Source organism: Rhipicephalus sanguineus, chromosome 3 (genome assembly GCF_013339695.2).
Source record: "Rhipicephalus sanguineus isolate Rsan-2018 chromosome 3, BIME_Rsan_1.4, whole genome shotgun sequence".
NCBI lineage: Eukaryota > Metazoa > Arthropoda > Arachnida > Ixodida > Ixodidae > Rhipicephalus > Rhipicephalus sanguineus.
This window is the reverse complement of record NC_051178.1, coordinates 106,621,507-106,648,721: the sequence shown is the minus strand read 5'-3', so window position 1 is coordinate 106,648,721 and position 27,215 is coordinate 106,621,507. Positions and strand designations below refer to the sequence as shown.

Here is a 27,215-nt window from a genome sequence, read left to right as displayed (position 1 = left end):
AGATATAGAATCACCAGCGTCCAGCGAGAGAGCACGAAAAAAAAAAAAAAGAAGAAGAAGAAAAGTGGGAAAAACACGTTCGATCGTACGTATAGTGTACGCCGTTCGTAGCGATGGCCAGAACATGCGATACAGCCGAGTGCTACTGCAAGCGTAGTAAAGTGGCGGCTGGGGCAAGGACCGCAATTTCGGCCGTGGGAAAGTATAAGTGACCATTCAGGCGTACAGAAAGGACGAGGAACAGAAGCAGGAAGAAAAAGAAAAACGGCGGTGCCCGGGATTAGTATACAATATATATAAACTGCGCCTTGCTCCAATAGTGATCGCTCACCGCTAGCTCCGCGATTAAGCAGTGATACAGTTAGTACGCACATAATATACACTCGCATAACTTCTGCAACATGTATACCGTCAGTTTGCGTGTTGGGTCAGTGAGAGCGATTATAACAGCGAACGACGAGTTAAGTTTGGTTGTTTGTTTTTTCTCGTCCTTATAGGTTGTTGATATACGAGGTTTAACGTCCCGAAGCGACTCACGATATGAGAGACGTCGCGGATGGAGGTCTCCGAATAATTTCGACCACCTTGGGTTTTAACGTGCACTATATACATCGCACAGTATGCGGGCCTTTAGCATTTCGCCTCCATCGAAATGAGAGTTTTCATCACAGGACCAAAAAAGTCCGGCCCTTCACGAAACCATCCTCATGGCGTCTTCGATGTAGTCCTTCAGTCGGCATTGCAATCTGACACACGAACTGTTGCTAAGACTGAGCTCTACAACCCGCAAACAAACTCCTGGCGATGTCGAAGCATAACTCTTCCTGTATGAGAAATAAAAACAATAAACTTCAAACTATAAATGCCGCTTATCATCAAAATACACGTTAGCTTTCTTTTGCGACGTAGTCGAGCCTATAGAGTAACGCTATACACCAAATCGCCGATCAATTATGGCTTAAGGATACATGCTACAGATTAGGAGCCAGTACGTGGATATAGGAATAACCGAAGAGAGTTTCGTTTCTCGCCACGAACCAGCATATGCAGAACACGCGTAAGTGAGCGCGTTTTCCCGCAATACACCAGGAAGCCGACGGGCGTTTTTCTACAAAAGCATTGGGGAAATATCGAAGCGTTATTCCACAAAGTAAGCGGCCAAAGCGCATTTATTCTTCACAGACAGACCTTGCAGCCAACAAGGGCTCCAGTTGCTATAGGCATCCAAGTCATCTAAAGCAACAGCAAAGCGCGAAATGAAATAAAAGCGCTTTCGGTTGGAATTACTCAACTTCGGTGCCGACAGTTACACCACCAGCCACGCCACATCGACGTCCACATCTGCGCAAATCTGTCTCGGCGCCGCGCACTCCATTGCTTCGAGATACGTATCCCGGTTTCCGCTTTAATATTTCTGCTCCCTCCGAAACGCTGCGATAAAGCCAGCGCGACACTTCAGCAGGAAGTCATTCAAGGTCGCGACTCGCTCGGCAAATAAAACGATGACAGACGCGCACTCACGGAAAGCTTGAGCTGCCGCTTATACAGTTGTCCTCGAAGCGGAATTTCGCTTTCCCCCTGTAATTGGCGTAATCGTGCGGGCTACTATATCAATCAGCAGTGATTATGTGATCGGGGGTGTGTATGTACAGTGCATGCATAAAGCCGAGTACTTGGCACTCCGTTTCGACGGTGCGGCCAATCAAATGCTTTCAGAAAGTCTATTCAAGAGGAATATCACCCCTTAGCTGATTTTATCGCGATAACAAAAAAAACCAAAAAGCAAAAAAAGAAATACCATCAGGAGTCCTTCCCCTATCTAGAAAATGGGGGCAAGCGAAGCTTGGTGTGTGTTTCTGACGCACTACTTTCTTTCTTTCTTTCTTTCTTTCTTTCTTTCTTTCTTTCTTTCTTTCTTTCTTTCTTTCTTTCTTTCTTTCTTTCTTTCTTTCTTTCTTTCTTTCTTTCTTTCTTTCTTTCTTTATGCAGCATTTCGCAATGCTCCCTCCTAACTTTTTCATTCCTCCATGCCGGGAATTGGACCTCCAACCACGTGCTTACAGCAGCGCAACACTTCAGTTGCTACAGGCAACAACGACGATCATGCATTCGTACCCCGGCAACAATGAAATGTGCCAGCGTGAAATGACAAGTGAACTCGATAAAAGATCAAACTGCCATATCAGAAACGGCTGATCACCGACAAGCCCGCGATCGAGAGGGCATCGATTATTGGAAAACGGCGCATACAAATACCAATGCGACCGGCGCACCTTCGAGGTGCCGCATTTCTGTACGCTCGCTCCGGCGCCGCCACCGAAATCTGCGAGTCATAACAACAAGCTTCGCTTGAAAAAAAAAAAAAACGAAAATAACACGAACAGCGTATCTTAACCGTCTCGTACTCGGCTCTGTATATACGTGCCGTGAATTAGCGATGAGAGCGAGACCTCGTCCTCCATATTAAAACCATCCGGATTCCATGAAATTATATACGCCGATCGCCAACGCTTTTCTGAGACGTTTGAGCCTGCGTGCCGCCGATTTCACGCCAACATGAACGCCAGAATTACTCCATGTACATAACGGAAAATGATAGGCACAACATTAGGAGAGAGGAAGACAGCAGAATGGATCAGAGAACGAGCAGGTATATATAGCCGATGTGCTATGTAATTGAAATTAAGATAAACAAATGGATCTGGGCAAGTCACATAATTCGAAGGACAGATAACGGATTGTCAGTGAGAAGGACTGAACGGGTGCCGAGAGACGGGAACCTAGCCGAGTAGGGCGTAGGGTTAGGTGGAAGGATGAAATTAAAAAAAAAAAAAAATTGCCGGCATAAAAGCGAATGAGCGCGCGCAGGCCAGGGTTAACAGGAGATCATTGGGTGACGCCTTTCTCCTGCAGTAAACATAAAATAGGTTGGTGATGACAGCGATGATGATGATGGGTTTCCGCGTTGTATAGCCCCTTACTGCGATGACGGTCTTATATGGCGCCGTTGGTGGATAGGGTCGATTGTGACCTCATATACTGTTCGCCGAACTAAGAGTGCACGATGATTACTGCGTCACGTTTCCAAATGAATTTCTTGCAATGCATCGCGAACACCTGACACTGCGCGGAGCCCCAGACCTTTTAGGTAGCGGGTCACAGCGGCGGTATCGCTAGCATGCGGTTATTTGTCATCTTTCTGGTCATGCTTCTATAGTCGCGGCAGAAGGCAAAGTGTCGAAGGCATTCTGTGGCACCGTTTAAAAAGAAGAGATGCGAATCTATAGATGTGGTAAACGCTACAAGTAAAGCCGGTCAATGTTCTTACATAACTATCCCTTATAAACAAAGCAACAAGGGCGAGACAAGTACTTTGTGCGCTGTGTTTAAAACAACGCGACAAAAGACAGTGCAGCTCCCGGCCACCAGTGAAACCGAATACTGCAGTCCGAGCCGATGACCTCACTGAGGCAAAGCACAAAAGGCGTCACGTCAACGGACGTGCCAAAACGCAGGAAATGCGCAAATCACGCAAAGAATATGCTGAAACGCGCGGGCAGTTGATGACGTCAAAGCGTCTTATATGTGACGTAGCACGAAAGAACACTGACATTGTTCCTCCCTTCACAAAGCCGTCACTTTTGTAAATGCGCGAACTTTGACAGCGTCACAGCTCCCGTTGCGTATACACTTCTCTAAAAGCTTGTTTTTTTCCTTTTTCTATACATTGCTTATTCTTTGCCGCCCGTGTTTCCTCGCAGCATTCTTCACGCGTGCTTGCACAGCTCATGCAGCAGCTCACCAGAGGTGTGACGCGGCGCGCGGCACATCTTTCGGCGACGGCTGACGAACACGCATATAGCGTTGACAGGGGACGTTCGAGCGTGAAAAAAATGCATATAAGGATGGATTGCAAGCATCGGCGTGAATTCAGTTCCACGCGCGCGTGTGTGCGTGCGCGCGTGTGAGTGTGCGTGTGCGCGCGCGCTTAGTCGAAAAGGAGCAAAATGCCAAAATGGTAAAATGAAAGATGCACGACGACCTGCAGGGAGTGATCGAATATATAGGGGAATAGGAAGGAGGAAAAACGAAGGTCAACACGCACCACCGGAGAGGCCAGAGGATATACACACGGGGGTTTCCTATTACACGAGTGGTGGTGGTGGTGGTGGTGGCTGCCGGTTTTCCTCGTGCTTTGCAAGACGAAGCGTGAACGGGAACGCCCAATGCAAGCTCGCGTGAAACGGCAGCGGCGGGGCTGCCGGACGAGGAATGTGTTTCAACGCCTGCAGACTGCGTTCGATCGGTTCTTTCTTAGCACTATAACACCACGCTATAGCATCGAGGAAATGCACTCGCTATTTCAAGCACAGCTCGTGGAATGACGAACCGAGCGTCGTCTATAGTGATGCGGCAGATCACTTTGGAGCAATAATACGCGGAGAGCTGTATGTTAGAGAGTTTTAGTGCCGTTGGGTCACCGCGTTCATTTGTGCTTGCCCCGCAAGCCGCCTGGCGGCCCCAGCACTAAAACTCTCTAGAGTTTTAGGGCTGGGACCTGTAAGCGGATAGAGTTATATTGTACTCTCCTTGCGAGCGCCTGGCGAACAGAAGAAGGCTGGGAGAGTAGAAAAGAAAACAAGAGCTTGGGGACCCAACGTGTTGGGGTACCCGCCACAAAAACTCTCCAAAGACGACACCAGAAGCAAGCGTATACGTATATAGGTGCTTTCACAATATTACACATGCGGCCTTCATTTCGTACCGAGGACGCGCTTGTTTACGTTGTTTACACTTGTTTAGTTGTTTACAGCCCACGTGCGAAACAGAGCAACCGTAATGTGGGTCGCAGGGGCCCGCATCGTGGCCCGGGCATTCTCAGGGGCGAGTGACCCGTGCGAGACACGAGAAAACGAAGAGGTGCGGAGCACAAAAGAATTACGTTGTTTCTTAAAGGGGTCCTGCGAAACTTTACCGAGTAATCCTATAGAATGAAGTAACTGCATTTTACATCCAATGATGAACGTGCCGCCGGCACGGAGCGGCACCCCGTTGGCGTTGCTCCTGGGTTCGACTACCGGACTACAGACAAAATTGTTCGCCAACTGGAAAACCTGCTGTGTCAACCGCATTCATTTTTATTTGTCACTAAGAGTGGATAACACTTCTTTTTTTGCCTTTCACGAACTCTCCTTCACATGGCGGGCCTACGTAGAATGTTAATCGTAGAGAACAGGCGCGTGTGCTGATGTCATGTGTATTAAAAAAATACAAGTTTACCGCATTGCAAGCAAAACAATATATTACGGTTGGAGCCTTCCTCAGTGCAAACATCGAATAGATTTCTGTGTCTGTAAAAAAAGTGCGTCACAGAACGATTCTTTTCGATCCCCGACACCGCATCGAACTGAAAACAGCGCGAGCGCACTGCTCGCCGTATAGTGCCCCAACAAGAGCATGACCTCAGAAATTGTCGGCGGTGTACTATACATACTTCCGTCCTTCGCGCAAGATTTGAATCGCAAATGAAGTGAGCCGTTCCTTAAGTCTGGAAGTTTAATATCTCCACACATGGCTGCAGGGCTTCTGAAAGGTTTAGCCTATCAAGCTAGGCCGATCCAATGTCACAAACCTTTGGAAACAATGAGACCGCACGTCAGACGTTCACACATTGCGTTCATGCGTTCTGCGCGCTAACAATAATGACATATCACTTCGGGTCAACTGGAAACAGCGCGAACATTCCATCATATATCTCAGGAGCGATTTTTCTGGTCGCGCGTGCGCCAGTCGATTGAATTGTATAGGCCCACTACAGCACTGCGACGCCTCCCAGTCATGGGTCGGCAAAAAAATGTGCAGCTCACTCAGACTCATGCACTCATGAAATATATTTTGCCCTTAGGTCTCACTCGGACTCAGGCTCAGCAAAATTTTCCTCAACCGGACTCACTGAGACTCAAACTCACTAAACCTTTTCTCAACCGGACTCACTCGAACTCAAACTCACCAAAATATGTATACCTACTCGGACTCACTCAGACTCACGGCTCGATCTGCGTCTGAGTGAGTCGACTCATGAGTGAATGAGTGAGTCTGCCGACCTATATGCTCCCAGTGCTCATTCTGAATAAGTTGGCATTGGCATAAATTGCCGATTCGGGCGCTCTTCGAAATGCAACCGATGGGTCGTAGCGCGTGCTGATCATCCCTACGAGACGGCCTCCCTAATGTCAGCGACTACAAGCGAAAGGGTCCCCCATCGTGCTGCATCTCATTGTACTGCGTCACGGTCCTGCTCGAGTCATAACAGGAACCGTGTAGGTCACCTTACTGAACGTGTTGTCGAGGAACTCCCCCATGTATGAGTGTCAGAATTTCGACACTCGACACCTTATACCAGAGGCCCCAAAACAACTTCAGCGACTCAACGAGCTCTAAATAAACACGCTTTTTATGTGCCCCCGGGCACAAGCGCGTCTATCTGAAGGACTCCGTTGTAAACGCAAATTTCTGTCCTCTTATTCCACTGCACCAAACCTGAGAGCTGGGCGAGTTGGCATGTATCAATCTAGGAACGAAAAAGAAATAACGAAAACCACCGGAAAGTAACACAGACAAGTAAGCAAACAACGAACGCAAGCGCTGACTCGCAACTAATTAATAAATAATTGCGTGGATTGCCAGATTACATGCTGAAACTTTTAATTGTAGCTTTGCGTTCATAGGCAAAGCGAGAGCTTAATTCAGCTTTTTCGCAAAATACCGTGTACTCGGCACTTTTGTGCCCGATAATAGCTGTCTATAACCATAAGTATTCATCCGACCGCCCGAATACGCCGCATCCGACCGCAAGGACACGATGCCGAGAGGGAAGCTATAGATACAGAAGCGCGCAAGCGACGCGTCACGAGTATAACCAGATGTACTGGTTGCAAGCTCGATTTCTATCCCGCTGCGCGAAGACCCGCACACCGCCCGCACGCGTCGCATCAACGCCGACGTACCCCCGACAATAGCACTCGCTGAAGGACGAAGAATCAGCTCTTTCCGTGCCACTAGTTCTTCTTTTTTCTTTTTTTTTAATCGTATACGCGAGGGACGACCGACCCGACCCGCAGGGCGAAGTCGGCGGCGCGCCAGGATTCAATTCGAGGTATTCAGGCCAAGATCCCCGCTGGGACCAGCCTCCGCTTGTGAAACACCTCGGAAAGACAGTTCAGCCCAGAGACGACTGTTGCATTCATTCTCTCCGAGCAGCGCTCAAGATAAGAGCAAGCAGGCCCCGGCAGTAACGTCACATTTCGTTCGCAGCCATTGTATACAACGACGCCTTGGACAACGCGTTTACCCGCGGTTAGGCGGTTAACGTTACCTCATCCCTACCTATACAGTGCGAGCGCGAGCATGCATCCCGAAAATATACCTGACTGGTTTGTTATTAGTCGTTACATGTGTTCTACACCGTTCGAGGTAAATGGATGTGGGAAGGAGATGCGGCAGCCACTGTTACACTATCGTGTGCATAAGGGCGCAGGATGGGAGACAATCTCTCGGTAACAATATATGTTGTGAGGAGGCGATAATATCCGTAGGCATTCTTTACGCGTGTCAAGCCGCAACTAATCTGTCCTGTATACCGCGATATACGCGAAAAACAATAGAAACTCCGCCTAAAAATAGAAGCAGGACGGTGTCGTAAAAAGCTGCAGCCAAGTGTCAGGGTCCAAAATACTCGTCACAGCTGACAATAATCAATTATTGAATTTGCGGTTGCGCGAAAGCTCTTGGCGAAACGATGAGCGGACAGAGCGAATCTGTAGTTATGCGTACTGCACTTTGATATGGGCCGTACGCGGAGATGTAAATACGATAACGCATGGTTCCGTCCCTGAGAAGCAGATAGTGGAGAAGGCAAAGAGAGAACGCGATAATCGATTACACTTAAAGTCTACGGCCGCAAAAACAATTCAGGACACACTGAGCACAGCAATTACACAGATAGAGATACAGTGTAGAAGCGATGTGGCCAGGGTGTCGAGCGAACAACTCGCATTGTCATTACGACACACACACACACACACAAGCGCAACGGCCAACATAGGCCTGTAAAAGTCAGGGAATATACGGCTCTGGTAAAAGTGTTCACACTGCCTCAGCTGTTCGCTTTAGAACTGCAGATAATGGACATGTATGCTTAAGAACAATTCGTCGAATTCGTTTCCCGTTACCCGAGACCTGTCCGAGTAGCAAGGCCACTGGATGTATACAGCTTCATGATGCATGTGTAAATCAACGGTTGTAAGGCTATATCGCGTCAAAAATAATACTAAAGAATGCAGGGCAGATGCTACTTTACCGGTGACATGTTTCGCCATTTTTACCTTCGGTTGCCCTATTTGATATGACAAAGTGATGACGACTCGCATCGATGCTAAGCGTGCAGCCTCGACTGTGAATTTTTTAAGGCACATTCAGAAGTGGGTGCAATAGTAGCAACTGCGGGTTTCAGCGTATGACGTAAATGAGCACGTGACTCAAAATTCGGTGATCATAGAAATATCACGAAAATCTACATACAGGATAAGAAGCGTCGGGTTTAGCATCCTCATTTGAGTCCTCCGTCTCTCAGAGCTTTAGTTACGATGTCCGTGCCACAGAATAAGCAGAAAGAAGTTGGAGTTTCTTCCACGGAAAGCGGCATCGCTCCATTCGTAGGTGTTGCATGATTTATATACGCGCGAAGGAGTAAAACAAGCTGAATATGCAGCGGATGCCCGTCATCTACTTTGGGTTTGGCCATGCCTTGGTGCAAGGATGGTACGCGAGAACGCACTCGGAGACGTGAGGTTAACAACTGACCAACATGAATGCATCAGCGATGATTTCACGACAACACATGTTATAAGCCATTGTTGCGGTGCCTGCATGAAACGAACACCCTTGCCCATGTTTACACAGCTTATTTGCGTACATTTAAAATGTCAGCGCGAAAACGACAGAGACACAAAGAAAAAGGAGGACACTGGACGAGCGCTCTCTAAGAAATTTTGTTAGACAGCGCTCATCCCATGTCCTTCCTTTTCTGTGTGTTTCCGTCTTTTTCGGGTCGGTATTTTAAGCACGCATCGTTTCCAACTCGCCCACTTTTCTACCTTACTACAGCGTCTTTCCTAGATTATTCCTCGCGACAACAAAGTCGTAGAAAGATCGACTGTCAGGTCACGGGCCGGCTAGTGGCTGACACAGCAGATCGATTTGACGCTGCTCAAGGTGAAGTTGTGTATAAGCGTATGTCTGAGCGGCTGCGCAGATGTCTGCAGCCCTAAGCCTCAGCTGAAGCCCATATATGCTATTGCATTGATAGCCGAAACGCGTTTAGGTCGTCAAATTTGCAACAGCGAACTAGTGGTTCCTAACCGTGCGCCATTCGCTGAACGTCTGCAGAGCTCACGACAGTATACAAGGCACGCCCGATTGAGACGCCAAGGCCGAGCGGCCTTCGGTGCTCTGTGCCTACCAACCACCTTGACAGGTGACCGTGTCTCGTGAAGTGATGAATGACAAGAGGCGGCGGCACCCGTTTGGCAAACAAGCCGCGCCAAGCTAGGCCACCACCGCACGCGTTGGAAGCAACCACGTTCGTGGTACCGTTCATCTACAGAGAGAACTCGCATGCACGTGTAACAAACAAGCCGTGGATGCACACACACAGACACAACGACGATACGAGAGAAAGGAAAAACACAACAGGCGCGCTGGTCGCGGAAGAACCGAGATCCATGACGTCACTCTCACCATCGTGAGGAAAGGGAAGCTCTTCCTTCCGGCCTCGTGACACGTATCACCCGCGTGCCACGAAAAGGAGCGTCCCGAGAGCTTGTAATCCCAAGGCACGAGTACTTGAGCAGCTCCACGGGAGACGACGAAGAACACGGCGACTCGGAAGATTGGTCGGCAGTCGCATCGTCATCGTCGAACAGTTTCGCGCGCATTTCGGCCGGCATGATTAAAACACCGTCGTCGAGGGGCCAAAGCGAAACTCGCGCACCGAACGACGATCACCTCCACTGCCACCGCCGAAGGGTACAACACGTCGCCTGTACTCCGGGCACCCTCGACGCACGACGACGCGCGTAGCGAGCGCCGTTTGCACAGCGCCGTCGCGGCGCGCTTTGCCATACGCAGATGCGGCGGGCGCGTTTCTCCTAAGTTTCTCCACCAGCGCCGGAACGGACACCGACAAACAACGGCGATCGCTCGCTACGCAAGATCCGTCTCTATTCCGAGACCGGCGGAAGCGGCCGTAAGAGACGATGACGACGCCGACGATGAAGAAAAGATGAAGAGGAGGATGCAGGGGGCTGACGGCGCGTTCGCTCGGGGAGGACTGAACGGCCCGGCAATAATGCTCTGAAAAGCGAGCAATAAAAAGAAAATAAAGTTGCGAAGAATAAGAAACGAACGACGGAAGTTTGCCGCAAACAGTCCCTCGAGGCCGCCGGCCTCTCCGAGTTGTAAGGGGGGAGGAGAACGGGGTACGTGGAGGGGGGAAGGAATGCCCACTTGATGCGAGCCGCAATGCTATATAGACATATATAATATAAGCACACTTGCCGACCGAAGAGTGTGAGCCTGCTGCTGCCCCCCCCTTTCCCCCTCATCCCCCCACTCCACTCCCACCCCTAGAAGCGCGCATGGAGCTCATGCGACCCCGGCCTCTGGAGTTTCGAAGTTTGTATACGCGCAATGATCTTGCTTCTCTTTTTAGCGCCCCTAGAAGAGGACGGGGGCGCGTGTTCTTGAGCACACCCTTCAGCGCAGTGAGGGTGGCTGTTAGTTAAACTTGGTTTTGAAGACTGCCGCTACTGCCAGGAGAGCAAGTAAAGCAACAGAAGCGCTTGCTTGGATGAGTAAAAATAAAATAAAAATTAGCGGACGCTGCGCAGACTGCTGGCGCAATGCTAACCAGTAAACTATAGAAATTAAAGAAAAATATACAGACATAGAAAAAAATTTAAAGGCCCAGCGAAGGGAAGCAAATGAAAGCGCAGAAGGGACTGCGGGGTTTTTTTCCACGGACGTAAACAACGAAAGATCGAAGGCAGGAAACGGTGGGAATAACAATCAACGGACCTTGAGGTACATACATGAGGGAAGCCCGCATAAACAAATAATGTGTTCGTCTTGCTCGACAAATATCCCCGCATCATACATGGGCAGGCAGCCCAAAGTCCACCTACGCGGATATTCAAAATTTATGACGGCTAACGGACGTCGCGCAGCGGAGTGCACCGTTAAGAGCGTTTTTTTTTTATTCCTATATGAGCGAGGACAACATATGTATATGCAAGATTTTTTTTTTATTCGCCTTCTCAATGGTCAAAGCGACAACAATAGGTTCCAGCGCGGGATGTTCGAGTTGGTGACAGGAGAACAGCACAATCGCGATGTTCCTAAATTCTTGGTTGTTTTCCCGCAGAATGCCAAACTTTGCCCTAACTCACTGCATACCACCCGTAGCTTGCTCCGGCCGCACTCGGTTAAATGCGTGCATCACGCTGGCTCGCCAAGATACGATAAGATAGGACACTTGAAATGTCAAGGCCAAGGGAAACATGACGACGCTGTTGACATTGTTCGAGATGAGAGCTTGACTGGCTGGTACGAATTACTGACTTGAAACGCTGGGTTCTGTCTGTTTCTTTGCCTTGTCCGGTGTCCTTTTCTTGCGCAAATTAGGTATGTCGCACGTGGTCGGCGACACGGCACGCCAGAGCTATTCGCCTTTTCGGTCGTTTTCAAGATTGCGATAGAAGCAGCACGTGTTGCACCCAAGAAACTTCCGGTCACTTCAATTATCACTCTCTAATGCCGAAGCAAAAAGCGTGTTTTGTAAGTTGTGCCAGAATAAGGAAAGACTCTTGTTTTGCTTTTAGGTAAAAGAAAGGCGCTTAAAGTGAAGGACTACCTCATAATGTTGTGTGTGCAGCTTAGAAGAATATTTATTTAAAAGATTTGGCCAGAAACAGGGAGAAAAGTGTTGAAAATGTGCGGGCCACTCGCTAAGGCTTTTGTTTCGTGCCAATGCTTCTGGGCTACGCCGGCGCACAAAACCGGAAGCTGTCCAGCAGCTGTGTTTGTAAACAGCGAAAGGGTCTATATACATACTCAAAGCGCGCTGCCAACCGCCACTAGGTTTTTTTTTTCTTTGAAATTCTTTCACCTGCACAAAAGATAGCATATACGTATACAAGCACAGGCAGACAGGTTTCGAACGCGATTGATATTCTTCCTGCACGTTTTACAGAATGGACGCGTGCTTTCGTGACGCTTTTCATCCCAAGTGACGAACTCCATAATTAGCGCAAACAAAGCTTACAGGACAAGCTTATAGCCGGCTGAAGGGAAAAGGTGATCCTACACGCAGCCGTCGACTGATGGCATCGTTGGTGTTACCGAGATGCTGGTAGGGAACTTGCAGGAGAGCTTGTCTCTGCAAAGCCTCATGGCGCATTGGAGCTACTCTCGGCGCGATTTCGAATGGACGACATCAGAAAACACCTTCCTCGATCAGGAATGCTGCGGCCAAATGATCCACGGCCTCCGAGCTCGGGTGCGCAGTCCTCACCGTAGACCCCCCCCCCCTCTCCCTCTCTATCTCTCTCTTTTATCACACAACGACAAAGGCAGACAGAAAGATAGAGAGAAACTGCAAAAGGAAAGACAGGGGGTTTAACCAGGTTCCACCTGGTTATAAGAGATGGAGCTAAAGCAGGCCCTCAGGACAATACCCACTACAGAAAGGCCTCACTCCGCTTCGCAGGCCCCTCGCGTATTACATAAGAATTCTGAGCCACAGCTGACGTCATTCAGCCGAATGCAGCTAACACACTATATGAGCCCTCTACCTATTCAGAAACCAGAATGCTTACGATCTGCTTGTCTCTGGCACCAGAGTACGCGCCCTCGCACACTTCCTTTTCCTGTGCCGCAGATTATTGTGAAACGGAAGGTCCGTGGCCTCCCCCGCTGAGAAGCGCGCCAACGACCCGGTGAAGAAGAAGGCTCCCGCCAAGGTGCGGCGGGTCCCTCACCTCAAGGGCATGCCTCACGTTTCCGTCAACATCCTCGGATGCGAAGGATACGTTTGTTGCTTCTCGGACGCCACCCCCACTCCCACCAGCGGGCTGGATGCGGACAACCACGCGCGTGTGGAAACCCGTTCCCGAAGGGGCTGGACTCGAGGTGTTTACAAGCATGAGAGAAGAAAGGATATACAAGGTTACACACGGAGAAGCCGCCCGCTCAAAATATGTACAGACGGCGGAAACGAAGATTACGATCGGCCGATGCCACATGTGGATGTAAGGTGGGCATGATGTGGCCTGGAAAATATCGCTGAGGTGCAGACGAAGTCCAAAGTGGATGTAGTCCATCATGAATAAATAATAGTGCAGCGCCCGGAAGCAAGACAAAGCTAGTAGACGAGCACAGTGCGCACGGACGATAAAGACCGTGACGATCATAATGATCAGGTGTCCGTGGCGCAAGAGCCACATGTATAGCGAAATCCGCACATAGACACGGCACTACACTAGAATTCCAAGGTGGCATTTGCCGAGAAGCCTTCATCGCAACCTTTGTGAGCATGGGGCTATAGTCTACGTTCGTACTTGGAGCAGTATCCTTCCAAAAAGGCTTCGAGGTCGCGAATAGTGCTTGTTATTGCACCTGTCATCTGGTGCAGCATACGTAATACAATTAAGGTTCTTGATACTCGTGTAATATACCACATCTCTCTGCAATTACCACGAAATCGAGACAGTCACGTGATCTCGGACCTTAATCGCAATGCGAGGAAGACCAAAGTTGCCTGCTCGGCCGACATGTATATTTCGCTCTCCGATATGGATTGAAAACCTGTCGCAAAGAGTGCGCCAGATAAACGAAACATTCACCGTTGAAATGAAAAACAAAAGCGTAAAAAACGACTCCTCCCCCCTCCCCCCTTTATTACGATAACACTCATATTCCTCAATATCGTGATTTCATACGACTTTTAGCGGCCTTTTATTTAACGTGCCCTTTACTTAAAGATAATAAGGTATAGTTTCCGTTCTTATTATTACGCGGCCCAACATTTCCCTGCAATTGGCATTTGAACCTATCGCGTACTGAGATGCATGCACGTCTATAGCGAAAAGGAAAAAAAAAGAAAAAAAGGAACAAATGGACGAAAGACTACACGAACGAGAAGGGACCTATTTCCGGGAAGCAGGGGCGTTCGAAAAAAAGAACATAAAATATATAAATATATAAAACTTGCGGACAGCCTGAAGGCGAGTTTCCATCTACCAGCGCCTTCCTCGCCCAAAACAAATAGCAGCCGAGGAAGCTTGTTTGCCCATCTCGGCTGGAGTGCGCGCTTAAGTTACCGAGAGGTGAACGACCTCCGTCCAAAAACCCTCGTGGTGTAGTACACAGTAGCAAAAACTGCGAGGCCGCCAAACAAACAACGAAAATAACCCGTGAATATAAGGTACGGCAGCAACCCGCGTTGCCCTATAGAATGTATACTGCGGTACAAAAAGCGATTTTTTCTATTATTATCATCATCTGGTATATTTCGTCTGGGGTATACCAAAGGGGATCGCGAAGGAAGATATTTCGTGCTGTGTTTCCGGTAGGGCGTCTCAACGTCTATGTTTACAGCACGGAGAAATCGATTTGGCGCGAGATATTATCGATCGGAAACAGGGCCTATACGTAGCGCTGTAGGAAAGAGATGGGAATGAATGGCCGAAAGGGTTTCTTATTAGATGAAAGAAGGGATAGCAACCAGTCCTGCCTATATATAGATGATGCGGTGGCATATTCGATGGCAAGGCTTCCACTGAATCCTGTCTAAGCGCTGTAACTTCTTTCTTCAGCAACCTGTCTGTCGCATATACTTTATTATCTCACGTATTTATTCCAGGGTAGCAGTTTCCAGGTATGAAACAGAAAATTAAGTCGCGTGCGACCCTCGTCGCCTCTGAGAGATCGCCACATCGTTGAAAACAAAATTATCTTAAGGCGAACGCCATAGATGCCTCATCACACAGGAAAATTGATCGGCGTCCCACGTCGGCGGCGTGAACACGAGTGATGTGAAAAATCATTCTCGCGTGATGTGACGTCACACATCGCCAAAATTTGTGACGCCACATTCTGACGTCATCTCATGACATCACTGATTGGTCGAAAGTAGACCGATCACGGAGGCAGTGGAAGGCCAGGTGAAGTGGAGAGAGCTTACAATGCCGCCGATCTTGGAGGCCTTGCTCGATCACGTTAGTTGCATGAAATTTTCGGATGGGGATGCGGGAGGTTCAATACATCGACTTAGAAGAAAAAGAAGATGGCTGTCGCCTTCCAGTTGACTCAGACTCGGGCGGATGCAAAAGAGACCGTGTGAGTTTTTTTTTTTTTTTTTTTTGGGGGGGGGGGGGTGAGACGAGAATACAAGTGGCCGTTCTCTTTTGTGCACAAAGAGAAATAAGCTCAGTTAATTATTACGATCGGCTATAGTGCGGATCGTGTGTCCCATCGTGTCTTTTGTAAGCGTGTCTCAGTCATATTTCGTGTCTTCGTCATACTTCGTTTTTCTTTCTTTTTTTTCTTACTGGTTTACTGGTATAACACAAGCGTAATTTACGAATGCCGTTTCACACAATATCGCTATTTAGCATCCGTTTAATTTAATTTCAAATTCGAGTACTATGTATACACAGCCAGGAAATATCGTTGAATGAACGCAGCACATGAACGTCCCATAAATACTGCCCTGTCCTTCGTGTCTTTGCGGTCCGAGATCTTAAGTTCAAGTCCTCGCTTAAACACACCTATGCAGTACTCCGCCCCATTCGCATTGCAAAGCCTTAACAAATTATTATTATTATTATTATTATTATTATTATTATTATTATTATTATTATTATTATTATTATTATTATTATTATTATTATTATTATTATTATCGTTCTTGCTGCTAAACCACGCACAGGGGAACTATGCGTTGCGCCACTTCCCTTAACTGAGGCAGCTTATCGATCAACAGCTTATCGGCCATAATGACCAAGTATATGCACGAAGCTTTCATTAGAACGGTGTATTTTATACGCTTTACACGCAAGAAAAGGCTATCTACCAGTTTACGTATTTATTTCTGAACAATAATCGAGCGAGTAAGACTTAGTGCTCTTCCTACTATAACGCAATGGAGCGACATGGCCCACAATTAATTCGGCGGTCATATAGAATTAAGATGCGTGACTACAATCGAGCTAAGACAGCGAAGAAGTAAATTGCTATAATCATACATGGCAAAGTGGATGACGACATCACTGTCCCATCTAATTCGCTTGCGCCACCATAATAACGCGTCCATGGTGACTCCCCCCCCCCTCCTTCCTTTCTTCCTATTACCTTATTCCATGAAATAACGTACAGTCTTTACAGAAGACATAACCCGTTATTTTTCTCCGCAGCCTCACGCGTATGCTTCCACAGTAGCGGCCACGCGCAAGAAGAAGAGAAAACAATTTGCTGGAACGACGCGACCAAAAGCCAGAGGGAACGGGAATTGTGTTACCGGAACCTGGCGAGCCGGAATACGCGCGCGCTCAAAGAGTGCACCGGCACGCGAGCGAGCAACAACAACCGTCACGAGTCGCAATGCCAATTTTTTATCTTTTTTTCTTTATTTTTACGCGTGTCGAACGTATAGTGGCCTCGCGTCGCTCCAGTTTCTCTTATCACCCGTCGCCATCAGACCTGCAGGGAGAGAGGCCGGGGTGTCTTTCTCGGTGCTTTAAAGCGCGTCTATCGACACGATGAAGTAAAAAAAAAAAAAAAAGTGGAATAGACCAGCAGCACTAGTGGCACCACAAAATGCTCGGAGAAGTTATAAATGCGCGAAACGGAACGGATCACGAGAAAGAGAAAATAAAAAAAAGAAAAGGGTTAGACAACGCCACGAATTAGTCCATGCATTCCAGGTATATAGGGCTTAGTCGATGGTCACCAGCCGCGTACAAACTACCCACAGTAAATCGAGATAAACTTCTAACACGCACGCGTTCGCCGACTCGCTCGAACACGTGTGGTCGCGCGACAGGAGAGTCAGATTGAGAGGGGCAAAGGCGAATCAGTCGCGTATGCAGAGAAGGAAGCACTGTGTAGCGCCGTTGTCGACAAATGAAGACGCAGAAAATGGATATGAAGGAGAGAAAGAGGGGGAGGGGGGGGCATGTTGAAGAAGTATGACTGCGACGGAGATTGAGGGGGCCGGGGAGGGGCGTCTGCCAAGCATCAACTTCCGCCCTGATGTTTTCGCCGCGCAGCGCTCTGCTCAGAGCACGCCGCGTAGGCAGGCGCGGGCAAAAAAAAAAAAAAAAAAAAGCAGCAGAGAGTAAGTAAGAAAGCGCAGATGATGTTGTGCGGCATGCATCCAGATGCGCAAAACCATGCTAAGGCGTGAAGGCGCGCGCGCACGCATGCAGACGCACGCACACGCACGCACACACGCACGCACACACACACACACACACACACACACCGAGAGAGAGAGGAAGGCCTGATAACGCAACACGTGCACGAACACAGCAGGAAGTATTACGAGTATAAATAAAGGCAACAAGGCTCCGCATATATACGAAACGTCGGTGAGGCGGTATACCCTTGAAAAAAAAAAAGAGATCGCACGCGCTCTGCTGGAGTGTGTACGTGCGTGTGCATGCGCGAAGAGGCGAAACAACGCGCGCGCTCTCAGACTGAACGATCCGCGCACTGCGACATGCGCAGAGGCGATGACACGAGGGTTTCGCCGCGCCCCGGTCGGCAGCGATGTCTTCAGCGGCAGCAGCAGCCACGGCAACCGACGAGAGATCCGAGTGGAACGGCGCAGCGTCGCTAACAGACGCGAAGCAGGCAAACCCGATCACCGGCCGGGGGGGCCTCCGAGGTTACGCCGTTATTTAAACGGTGCACATACTCGTGTTATTCTCGTTTGCGATGGCTTCTTTCGGTACGGTCTCTCGAGCAAAGACCGCTAGAAAGAAGTGCCTGCTTCAATGGATGTTTGCGCGAGAGTTAGTAAGAGGAACCGCGTGGCTGCAGAATGTTTTTCTTTTTTTTTTTTTTTTTACGTTGGCCACATGAAACCGACAGACGATGAAGCCAGGAAAAGCACTGAGAGAAGAAGCTACAACACTATTTGTTGAAACGCATAAATAATAATCACAAAAAGGGAAGTGAAGATGCGCGAGAAGAAAACTTGCCGCAGGCGGTAGACGTATCGACATCTCTCGCGTGGGTGATGCATTGGATGAAGAACCGAAGTCAACTGCATTATAAGTCACGTATCACGAGCGAGCGCGTCTCCAGACCGGTCGTGGACGTCCCAACGAATAGTTCGAGGTTGGAAAGACACTTATTTCTGCAGCTCACAAAAAAAGCACGGGTAGCGACTTTGCGGGAGGGGGGAAGCTCCCTTCCCCCTCCCGAAAAGAGCAGATAGAAGAGGCCACCTTATCGAGAAATGAGTACCCAAAACTCCAAGCCGGAGTACATCTCACAATTAGAAAAAGAAATACAAAAAAATAACGGTGGATGCACGGCAGGAATCGAACCCAGTGACTGCAGCATCGGAGGGGGGACGCTCTAAGCACTCGACCACCGCAGCGCGGTTTCCAATAAGTTGCCTTTTTACGTAGGCACACGTCCGCGTTACCTTTCACACTTTTTCAAAGCGTGGCTCCCGCGAAAAGAATGCAGCCCTACACGTTCTTCCTTGAATTTGAACCATTTACGTACCACGGAGGCGTTTCGTAATTTGCAGAAACGATCGACATACCGTGTGATCAGAGCGTCACGCTCGTTTGCTCGCAATGCCGAAACATGGTGAGGGACCCCTTAGGTATGCCAGACAGCATACTCGACGCGGGCGTCAACCGCCTGCTGCGTATGTGAATAGGAAGATAAATTAGAAGCGTGCCACAGTCTCCATAACACTTGCGGCACACTTGCCAATGCCTTAACTTCTACAACCGGCGATCAGACTTCCTGCAAGACACAATGAACTCCAGCGTGAGACACACGCAATAAATTACCTTGACTTTCTCAGTCGATAGCATTTTAGTACACAGTAGTCAGGGCTGGGCAAAGATACTTTGAAATTGTATCGCGATACGATACAAGATACTCAGGCAAAAAGTATTGGAGATACAGATACAAGATACTGCCGCACTAAGTGTATCCGATACGATACTTGGCAATTGTATCTTAAGATACTTCGATACATTCTCAAATTTGTTATTATAGATCCATACACTGTAGCAGCAAACGCCTATACTCAAAGATGCCTCCTTGAAAATTTCTGAACTGTGACCTATTTAGTTTCACTTGCATGAAATGTCTGTTAGTATCTCAAAAGTTTTGCCCTTCTTGCTCAAAGTACATTAGTTTCCTTCCAAAAAAAACTTATTGGGGCTTGTTTTAGCTTAGTCACAGGACAACTCTTTATGCACTTCGCTGACAGCGGTTCTTGCTTGTCATTTTTTGTAATTGATGGGAGTCGCTGCTCAGCTTGCCGACCAGCTAGCGGGTTGGCATGTAATCACAATAACGTCAATAAGAAGCCTTCGCACGACGGCGCAAATACTGGTGTGGACTTTTACCTTGTCCGTAAAAGACAGTTTGCACAATACCGTATATCCGGACAGGTGTACAGCAGCAACAACGCTAATAGCGACTTTTTTTCTTCCTCGGGGGAGGGGTGGGGGAGGGGGGAGTGGCGCGGGGAACGCATGGTGTATACGGGGCTTGCGACTGTTCGCCTGAGGCCCGGCCGGCACACATGACCGTCTCCGTTCCATTTGTTTTTTGTTTTCTAATTAAGTATGTTAGTGAGCTACACAGACATGACTGGTCTGAAGCATTTCTTTCGTGAGGAACACATGGTCACCATGTGCTGAAACATAACCGTGGAACAAAAACTCTATATTTCAATCCGCGTCCAGATTTCACTCGTTATGTACATCCGTATCGTTGTTTCTGGAATCCGGACTCAAAATCCCCTTCAGAAATGGCCTATATATGAGATATGTCAAAGGCCTCCTTTCAAATGGCAACGTCATTTTGTTCAAGCTCTCTCAGACCCCATCATCTTCACTGTCCCCGGGCCTTTGGAGCTAAATTTCGCGACTGCTGCCCGCCGGCTATAAGCTGAGTTTGAGACCCCTGTTGTATATGTAGATGACGTAAACCTGCAATGAATTTCCATGTTCTACTTAGCTGCTGGCGTAAGGGAGTCTTTGTTGATATACTCACTAACATGCAATTTTTTTAGCAATTTTTCTTGAACGAGAGAACATGTGGAACACAGAAATATCTCAGACGTATTGCATAGCTGCACGAAGCATCGCAGGACACCGCTGCTGTTCGCGCTATTTCCGCCTATACGTAGCGATTAGTAATAAGAAAAATATTAAAGGCCTAACACCGGAAAACAAATATAAGTAAAATAGAGGGGTGGGTGTTTATCAAACATTCACATTGAATGAGTACAGAAACACGATACAGACGGCGCCCTTAACAGCTATCATCACGAAGTATCATCAACTCACCTGTTGAGACCAGGCCCGTAGCCAAAAATTTTTTCGGGGGGGGGGGGGGGGCACTTGCTGAAAACCTTGACTATTTGAGAAAAACACCTATTTTCATTATTTATTTTTGGTATAACCACCTACTTCACCAAAATTACGGGGGGGAGTGGCCCGGGCCACTCCCCCCCCCCCCCCAACCAAGCCCTTAGCCACCCCGGCAAAGGGCTTGGTTGAGGCAACGTGAAATTCAATGCCTATGGAAAATTGCCTGAAACGGCTCGTTGGGACGCTCATGAGTAAAACGGAACATTCAGTAAAACAACGTTTCTCGAATCCCCTTCCTAACATCTTTAAGATGGCTCTTCCATTTTAATAATGCAAACTCAATTTCGCTATTTTCGTAAGCGGTAAGTAGAATATTTTGTACTGTATACTCAAGGCACGCCCACATAATAATACATTTGTTTTCAAAATCGCCTTGGCAACGTGTAAATGTGTAAACAGTAGTAGAAATAAAGCAGACAGTTAGAAGAATAAAGCAGCAATCTTTTTTGGGAGCGCGTTACAAAAGACATACTGCAGTGACCAGACCGGAAAAACAGTGCAGAGACCTAGGTAATGTATGTGACGCAAAATTACAGCTAAGAAAGCACTTGTGCCTTGTGCTAATAATCAAATTATGATTTCATAAATTCTTTGAATAAATGCAGATGGAAGTGACAAATACCGTACGCCAAGATATTTTCTGTTAGGTAAACGCTTGCTCTATTAGTTCTAGCATCAGTACCTGTGATGCTAAAGTTGTTAGAATCTTATTTTCATATAAGTTAATGCATTGCATGCAAGTCAAACTTATATCCTCGAGATCTTTTAAATCGCTAATATGTAAAATCCACGCGACGCAAAGCAACCCAATTCTTGCACGCATCACATTTCGTTACGGATCAAGACGCAAAAGAATCTGCAATAACGACACTGTAACAACATCAGAATTTCCGCGATAGATGCCGCACGCAGTGGAGTACGCGGCGCAGGACAGTGGCTATGAGCAAGTGTAGCGGCACTGGAGCAACTAAAAAGAAAAGAGATCGAGAAAACAAAAGGTACGTGGGCTGGGCGTACACGTCCGCGCGCTTGTCTTCCTGATCTACCCTCACAGGACGACTCTGGCGTAAAAATAACGTCACTGCCCTTAGACTTATTCAGATCGCTTAGTGGTACCAGTACCAGCTTGAGAAGCGGAGTTTGGTCAGCGATTATTGTTTCGCACGGCTGTGTTGCAATAGAAGTATCTTGTATCTTAAAATACACGATACATTATCGAATGTATCGGAAATACAGATACAGATACTCGTCTTTCGAGACGTATCGCGATACAGATACAAGATACCCAAAGTGTATCTAAGATAGTATCTAAGATACATGTATCTTCGATACTGCCCAGCACTGACAGTAGTGATGGGCGCACAATCTCTTTTTTTTTTTTTTATCAGTAGGAAATTGATCAAGCTCATTGCAGAGCGATGTCATCATTGCCGCATCCATCTATCTTCTCCCCAATACGTGTAAATATACGTCACTCCCAGCGATCTCCAATTACGGCTCTCGCTCATCTTGCGTCAGCTTATTTTATAATATATTATATGCATGCAATTTTCCTAATACGGTCGCACCCCGTATCCTGTGCCGGTCCTCAATTGTTTCCCATACCACGGCAAAGATTATTCTGTAGCATACGTAGATGAAGACAATGCCGGATAGTGTGCTTAAATAAGATGGGCTACAATGTTGTTGTCATTGACTACACTCCGACACGTACTACTTGCTCTAACTTATAACATTTGGGTAGCTAATTAATCGGTAATAACTAGTGACGTAATGACGAGAAACAAAAAAAAATAGTCAGAAAAGGCATAACCGGTCCAAGCAACCGGAGCAACGACTGCTGTTAGCAGAGTGAATAATTGTTACGTTGGAGTTGACAGAGTAGTTAACAGTAGTGTTTCAGGTGTGTTGTTATGGCAAACATTACCTAGGCTCCATGCCCCGCAATCACGCCCCATCTAGGTGACACCTACATAATTTTAAATGCTGGCACAAGCTACGTGGGACAACCCGGTATGGACGACAACATGCCGCATCACGAAAGAGGCAAGGCCGATTCCTATTAAAAAAATTTTAAAAAAGAAGAACAAGAAGAAAGAAAGAAAGAAAGAAAGAAAGAAAGAAAGAAAGAAAGAAAGAAAGAAGGAAAGAAAGAGAGGAAAGAAAGAAAGAAAGAAAGAAAGAAAGAAAGAAAGAAAGAAAGAAAGAAAGAAAGAAAGAAAGAAAGAAAGAAAGAAAGAAAGAAAGAAAGAAAGAAAGAAAGAAAGAAAGAAAGAAAGAAAGGAAAGGAAGAAAAACTTCACGGTTCACTTCGAGGATCGAACGCTGGCCCCTCCTAAATGGAATCCTCTCGCGTCCGGAAATCCGACGCGTAACGTACACGACACCTCCCTGGCTGCATTGCTACAAGGGTACCACGCCCTCAAGAAATACGCGCCACGGAAGAGAACAACTCCCTCGACGGCGCAATAATTGCGCACCGAATACAGATCGCAAAACCTAAGCGACGGGTCGGAGTGCACACAGGAAAAATTGTCAGGGTCCGTTATCGCGTGCTAAGACGACTTGACGGTGAAAGTGATTACAGTTGGCCAGCCTGTTGGGCTAGACGGGCTTGCATTTGAACAAAGTGAAAAGAGCGCAAAGCGCCTGCCTCGCCTTTGTGTCCGTCTTCATCTGCGCTAATTATTTTGTTAAAAAAAAAGAAAGCCACTACGTCTACACCATTTTAACGTCTGTACTACCGCGACGTCATTTTGAATTACTCTGAATTGCTCATCACTCTCAAGTACTTTCAGTTATTCTAAATTAAGTTCCGATTACTCGGAATTTACGCTAAATTACTTTCAATTACTAGCTTCTTAATTACACAATATTTAATCTTGATTACTCTAAATTACTTGTTACTTCACTTTGTGCTCTTTTACTGGACGTTAGGAGCCTTGTATGACATCTGATTTTCGGTACCATTCGTGTTGCCAACGGCTACAACGGCGGTCGCTTTTCCCGTGTGATGGGACATACAATGCTGCCGCCTCAAAAAGCTGGTATCAAATGCTCGTGCGAACGTATACACACAAGCGCCGGTGTTGTCGTCATCGACGAGTAATGTCAAACACGCACTCGGGCGTATCAGATAGCCTCAGCGTGTTTCTCTTCGCATACTCGATATCGGACGCCCGCTCTGCGCACGCAGGATATGAGACACCATCACGAAGAAGTGGGCGGAGGATGTCCTCGCGCGGTGACGAGTCAACGGGCCGCGCTCGCTCGTTCGGTCGCCGCTTCGGTTACGGCGGTGACTACACCATGAGTCACGCTATTTATATAAACGAGCTTTTACAGGTGCCTGCTAACCTTCCTACAACCCACAACGACAATAATCTATGAAGGCAGACCTATGGGCTACGACATGACATAAAGAATGTGACTCCCATCGAAAACAAACACGCACGCGCTAATATACTGTTGCATTTCGAAGGGATACACGTTGAATATAACACAACTGTTCCGGTTTTACATCCCAAAACCACGATATGATTATGAGAGACGGGGGCCTCCCCAAATTTCGACCACTTGGGGTTCTTCAGCGTGCTCTTAAATCTAATAAGCACACGGGCCTCTATCAACTGATTAATTCCGACCGCTTAGCAGCTCCTTCACATGCACGTAAAGCTAAGTATACACGGCCTTCTTGTATTTCACCCCCATTGAAATGCGACCGTCGTGATCGGATCGAACCCGCATCACCGAACTTGGCAGTGCCACACCTTACCTGCAAAGCTATCACGTACGGCGGGTCACGTCTCTTTGGCCTTCCCATACCCATTTTCCGCAGTCGAATTCAACTTGTCTCGAGTAGCGGCCTTCCCCAGTTACCTACTGTTTTTATTGGCGTATTACCGTCATTGTCTAATGTCGGCTGTAGGCTACTGTGCGCTAATGTCGGCTATATTCGCTGTTGTAAACAGCAACCTTTTCTTCTTTCAATCTCGCTCCAATTTCTGCGCTCATTTTTTTTTTCTTTACGTGTATTCTGATCGTTACGCATCCTTTGGCGGTAAGGGTTTAATATAAGAGGACCCTATATGCGGAACATGGTATTCAGTTTATCGGTGACGCCATCTTGGACTGTAATTTGTCTTAATTATATACACGTCCGGAGCGACACGAATCTAACACACGCGTGAAACGAAAATCATATCCGCCTAATTATATTTGCACGTTATTTTTATTTACTTAACTCGCATCGCGAGTTATACATTAGAAGCGAAATTTTGAAGTTATAATAAACAAGCATGGATACCCCTTTTCATGCAGACAGTGCGAGCAGAGACTTGTGAAATGCATTGCTCCAGAAAACATCGCTTATATAAATATGAATCGATCACAGGAAAACATGCATTCTATTACTGCGAACAGTTCGTCCAAAACAGCGCAACGCCGCCATACATGTAGGGCATCGAAATTAAATCAGAGGAGCAGTTGATTAAGAAGTAATTTCATCACAGGCACAGTGTCGCGTCGGGCTGACGCGACACTGATCTGACACTATGACTGTGAAATCTCACAAATAACGTAATTAACACCCAACATCATTCGTTCGGACCCAAACTGTTATTTCGGATGCCCCAGTTATCTCTGGGAATTAGCTACCGCACGGTCCGACAATTAAGACAGCCGGAGATAAAAGTATCACAGAGATATATCGGAATAGCAAATTTAGCGAGCAGAAGTCCGCAAGGGCACAGTACTGCAATTAAGCCCGCTTTGATTGCGGCCGTTTTAATAATAAAGATGCCTGTACGTCAGTCGTCATACCCACACGTCCAAAGAACGTTATCTAAAGAAAAAGCGACGCCGGAAATGTCACGTGAACAATATGGCAGACAAATCCGCGCTGACAAAATGTTATCATTGTAACTTGTCAGCTATAAATGGATACAATGCAGCAGGATTCCCAACCTCATTTTGGAATGCAGACACGGCTGCTTATGTATGGAACAATGCATGCCCTAAACATGAGATTGTTCGCACGATTAGCAACGGCGTTAAATATTTGGTCCACTGCAATGTTTTTCGGGGGTATTTAACTTTCGGTCGCCATGACAACCACTAAGAGGCCACGCCCACTTTTCCCCCAATGTCACTTGGGCGAAGGTACAAACCAAACAGCCAACTTCCCAATTTTTGAAACTGACGACAACACAGTAAGAGGGCTGTTTGTTTTCTACTGACACGCGGCGACGTGCCGCATTGGCGCGAGAACAGGGGTGCTACATTACGGACGCTATCAAATTAACCACTCGTCAACAGTTCTGATGGTCCTCACAAGGATTACTGCTGAGCCTATCTCTGGCTCAAAGCGTCAGCGTGGAGGAATTCAGCATGGAAGAACTCAAAGCTGCTGAGAATTAACACTCTGATGTATCCCCCAGCAAACATTTTATGACGCGACATTACATCACGCAAGAAGCGCTATACTCAGCGAAACCGAAACTATAGCACAGGAAGAACTTAAAATAACGCCGTCGCTTAAAATCATGGCTCCGCGCTGCCTTACACGATTGGTGAAGTTACTCACTGTGCGCGAAGGAAGTTAAGCAAAATATTCAGATGACAGCATCGCCATGAACTACATAACTTATGGCAACAGGGAGGGAGGGGGGATGTAACGAGGGTCACTTAAACCGTGTACAAACACAAAGGCACATAAGCTATGAACTATAATTTGTAAACGAAGCACATGAAAACGCTGCGTAGCGTGCAACTAGCCTGCCGTAAAATGACGGATACCAAACAAACAAACAGTCAACATATAAACATCGTAAACAAAGTACAAAAAGAGAGAGAGGAATATGGAGACTAACGGCATGCTCTCTCACTCGTCGAATTCCTCCGCGTCGTCGCGAGCCGTCGGCGCCGCAGTCGCCCTCCGTGAAAGACACGGCCACGGCAAACACCATTGTTTCGTTTCTTCGCCTCGAAGAGGCTTCTCCAGCGCACAGGGGCCGTAAATCCTGCCGGCGCGAGTGACAGGCACAACCAAGATCCCAAAGACGAAGTGGAGGGGGCGGGGTGTGGTTCCTCCCGCGGCGTTGACGCAATCCCAACACCACTGGCGGCGGCACGAAGCACACAACTTTGTTTTATCAACTACACGACACACAGGAAAGCGGGCGAGTAGTGGCTCCGTCGAGCAAGCATCCGCGATAACTGCCGCGCGCGAGCGAGGAGCCAGCCGCTGGCGCGCGAATTGGAAAAAACACGCTAGCTAGCCAGCCGCGCAAGCGGCGCCCGTCGCATCCATCGAAGTCTACTGACCCACGTGGACGAGAGACATGTGAACCGGGTCGGCGAGCAAAGCGTATATATATGAACACAACACAAGACACGCGCACGTGTGTACACAGGCGTAGCTGCTGGTGAACACGAAAGGCCGAGCGCACACAGATGGAGCTT

The 27,215-nt window shown here is 47.6% G+C and overlaps 1 protein-coding gene across 2 annotated transcripts in view; it reads right to left on the bottom strand.

Moving 5' to 3' along the window:
- The window catches only part of LOC119386909 (dedicator of cytokinesis protein 9), a 198,035-nt gene that overhangs the window by 112,110 nt on the left and 58,710 nt on the right, over window positions 1–27,215 (bottom strand). The window lies entirely within an intron of this gene.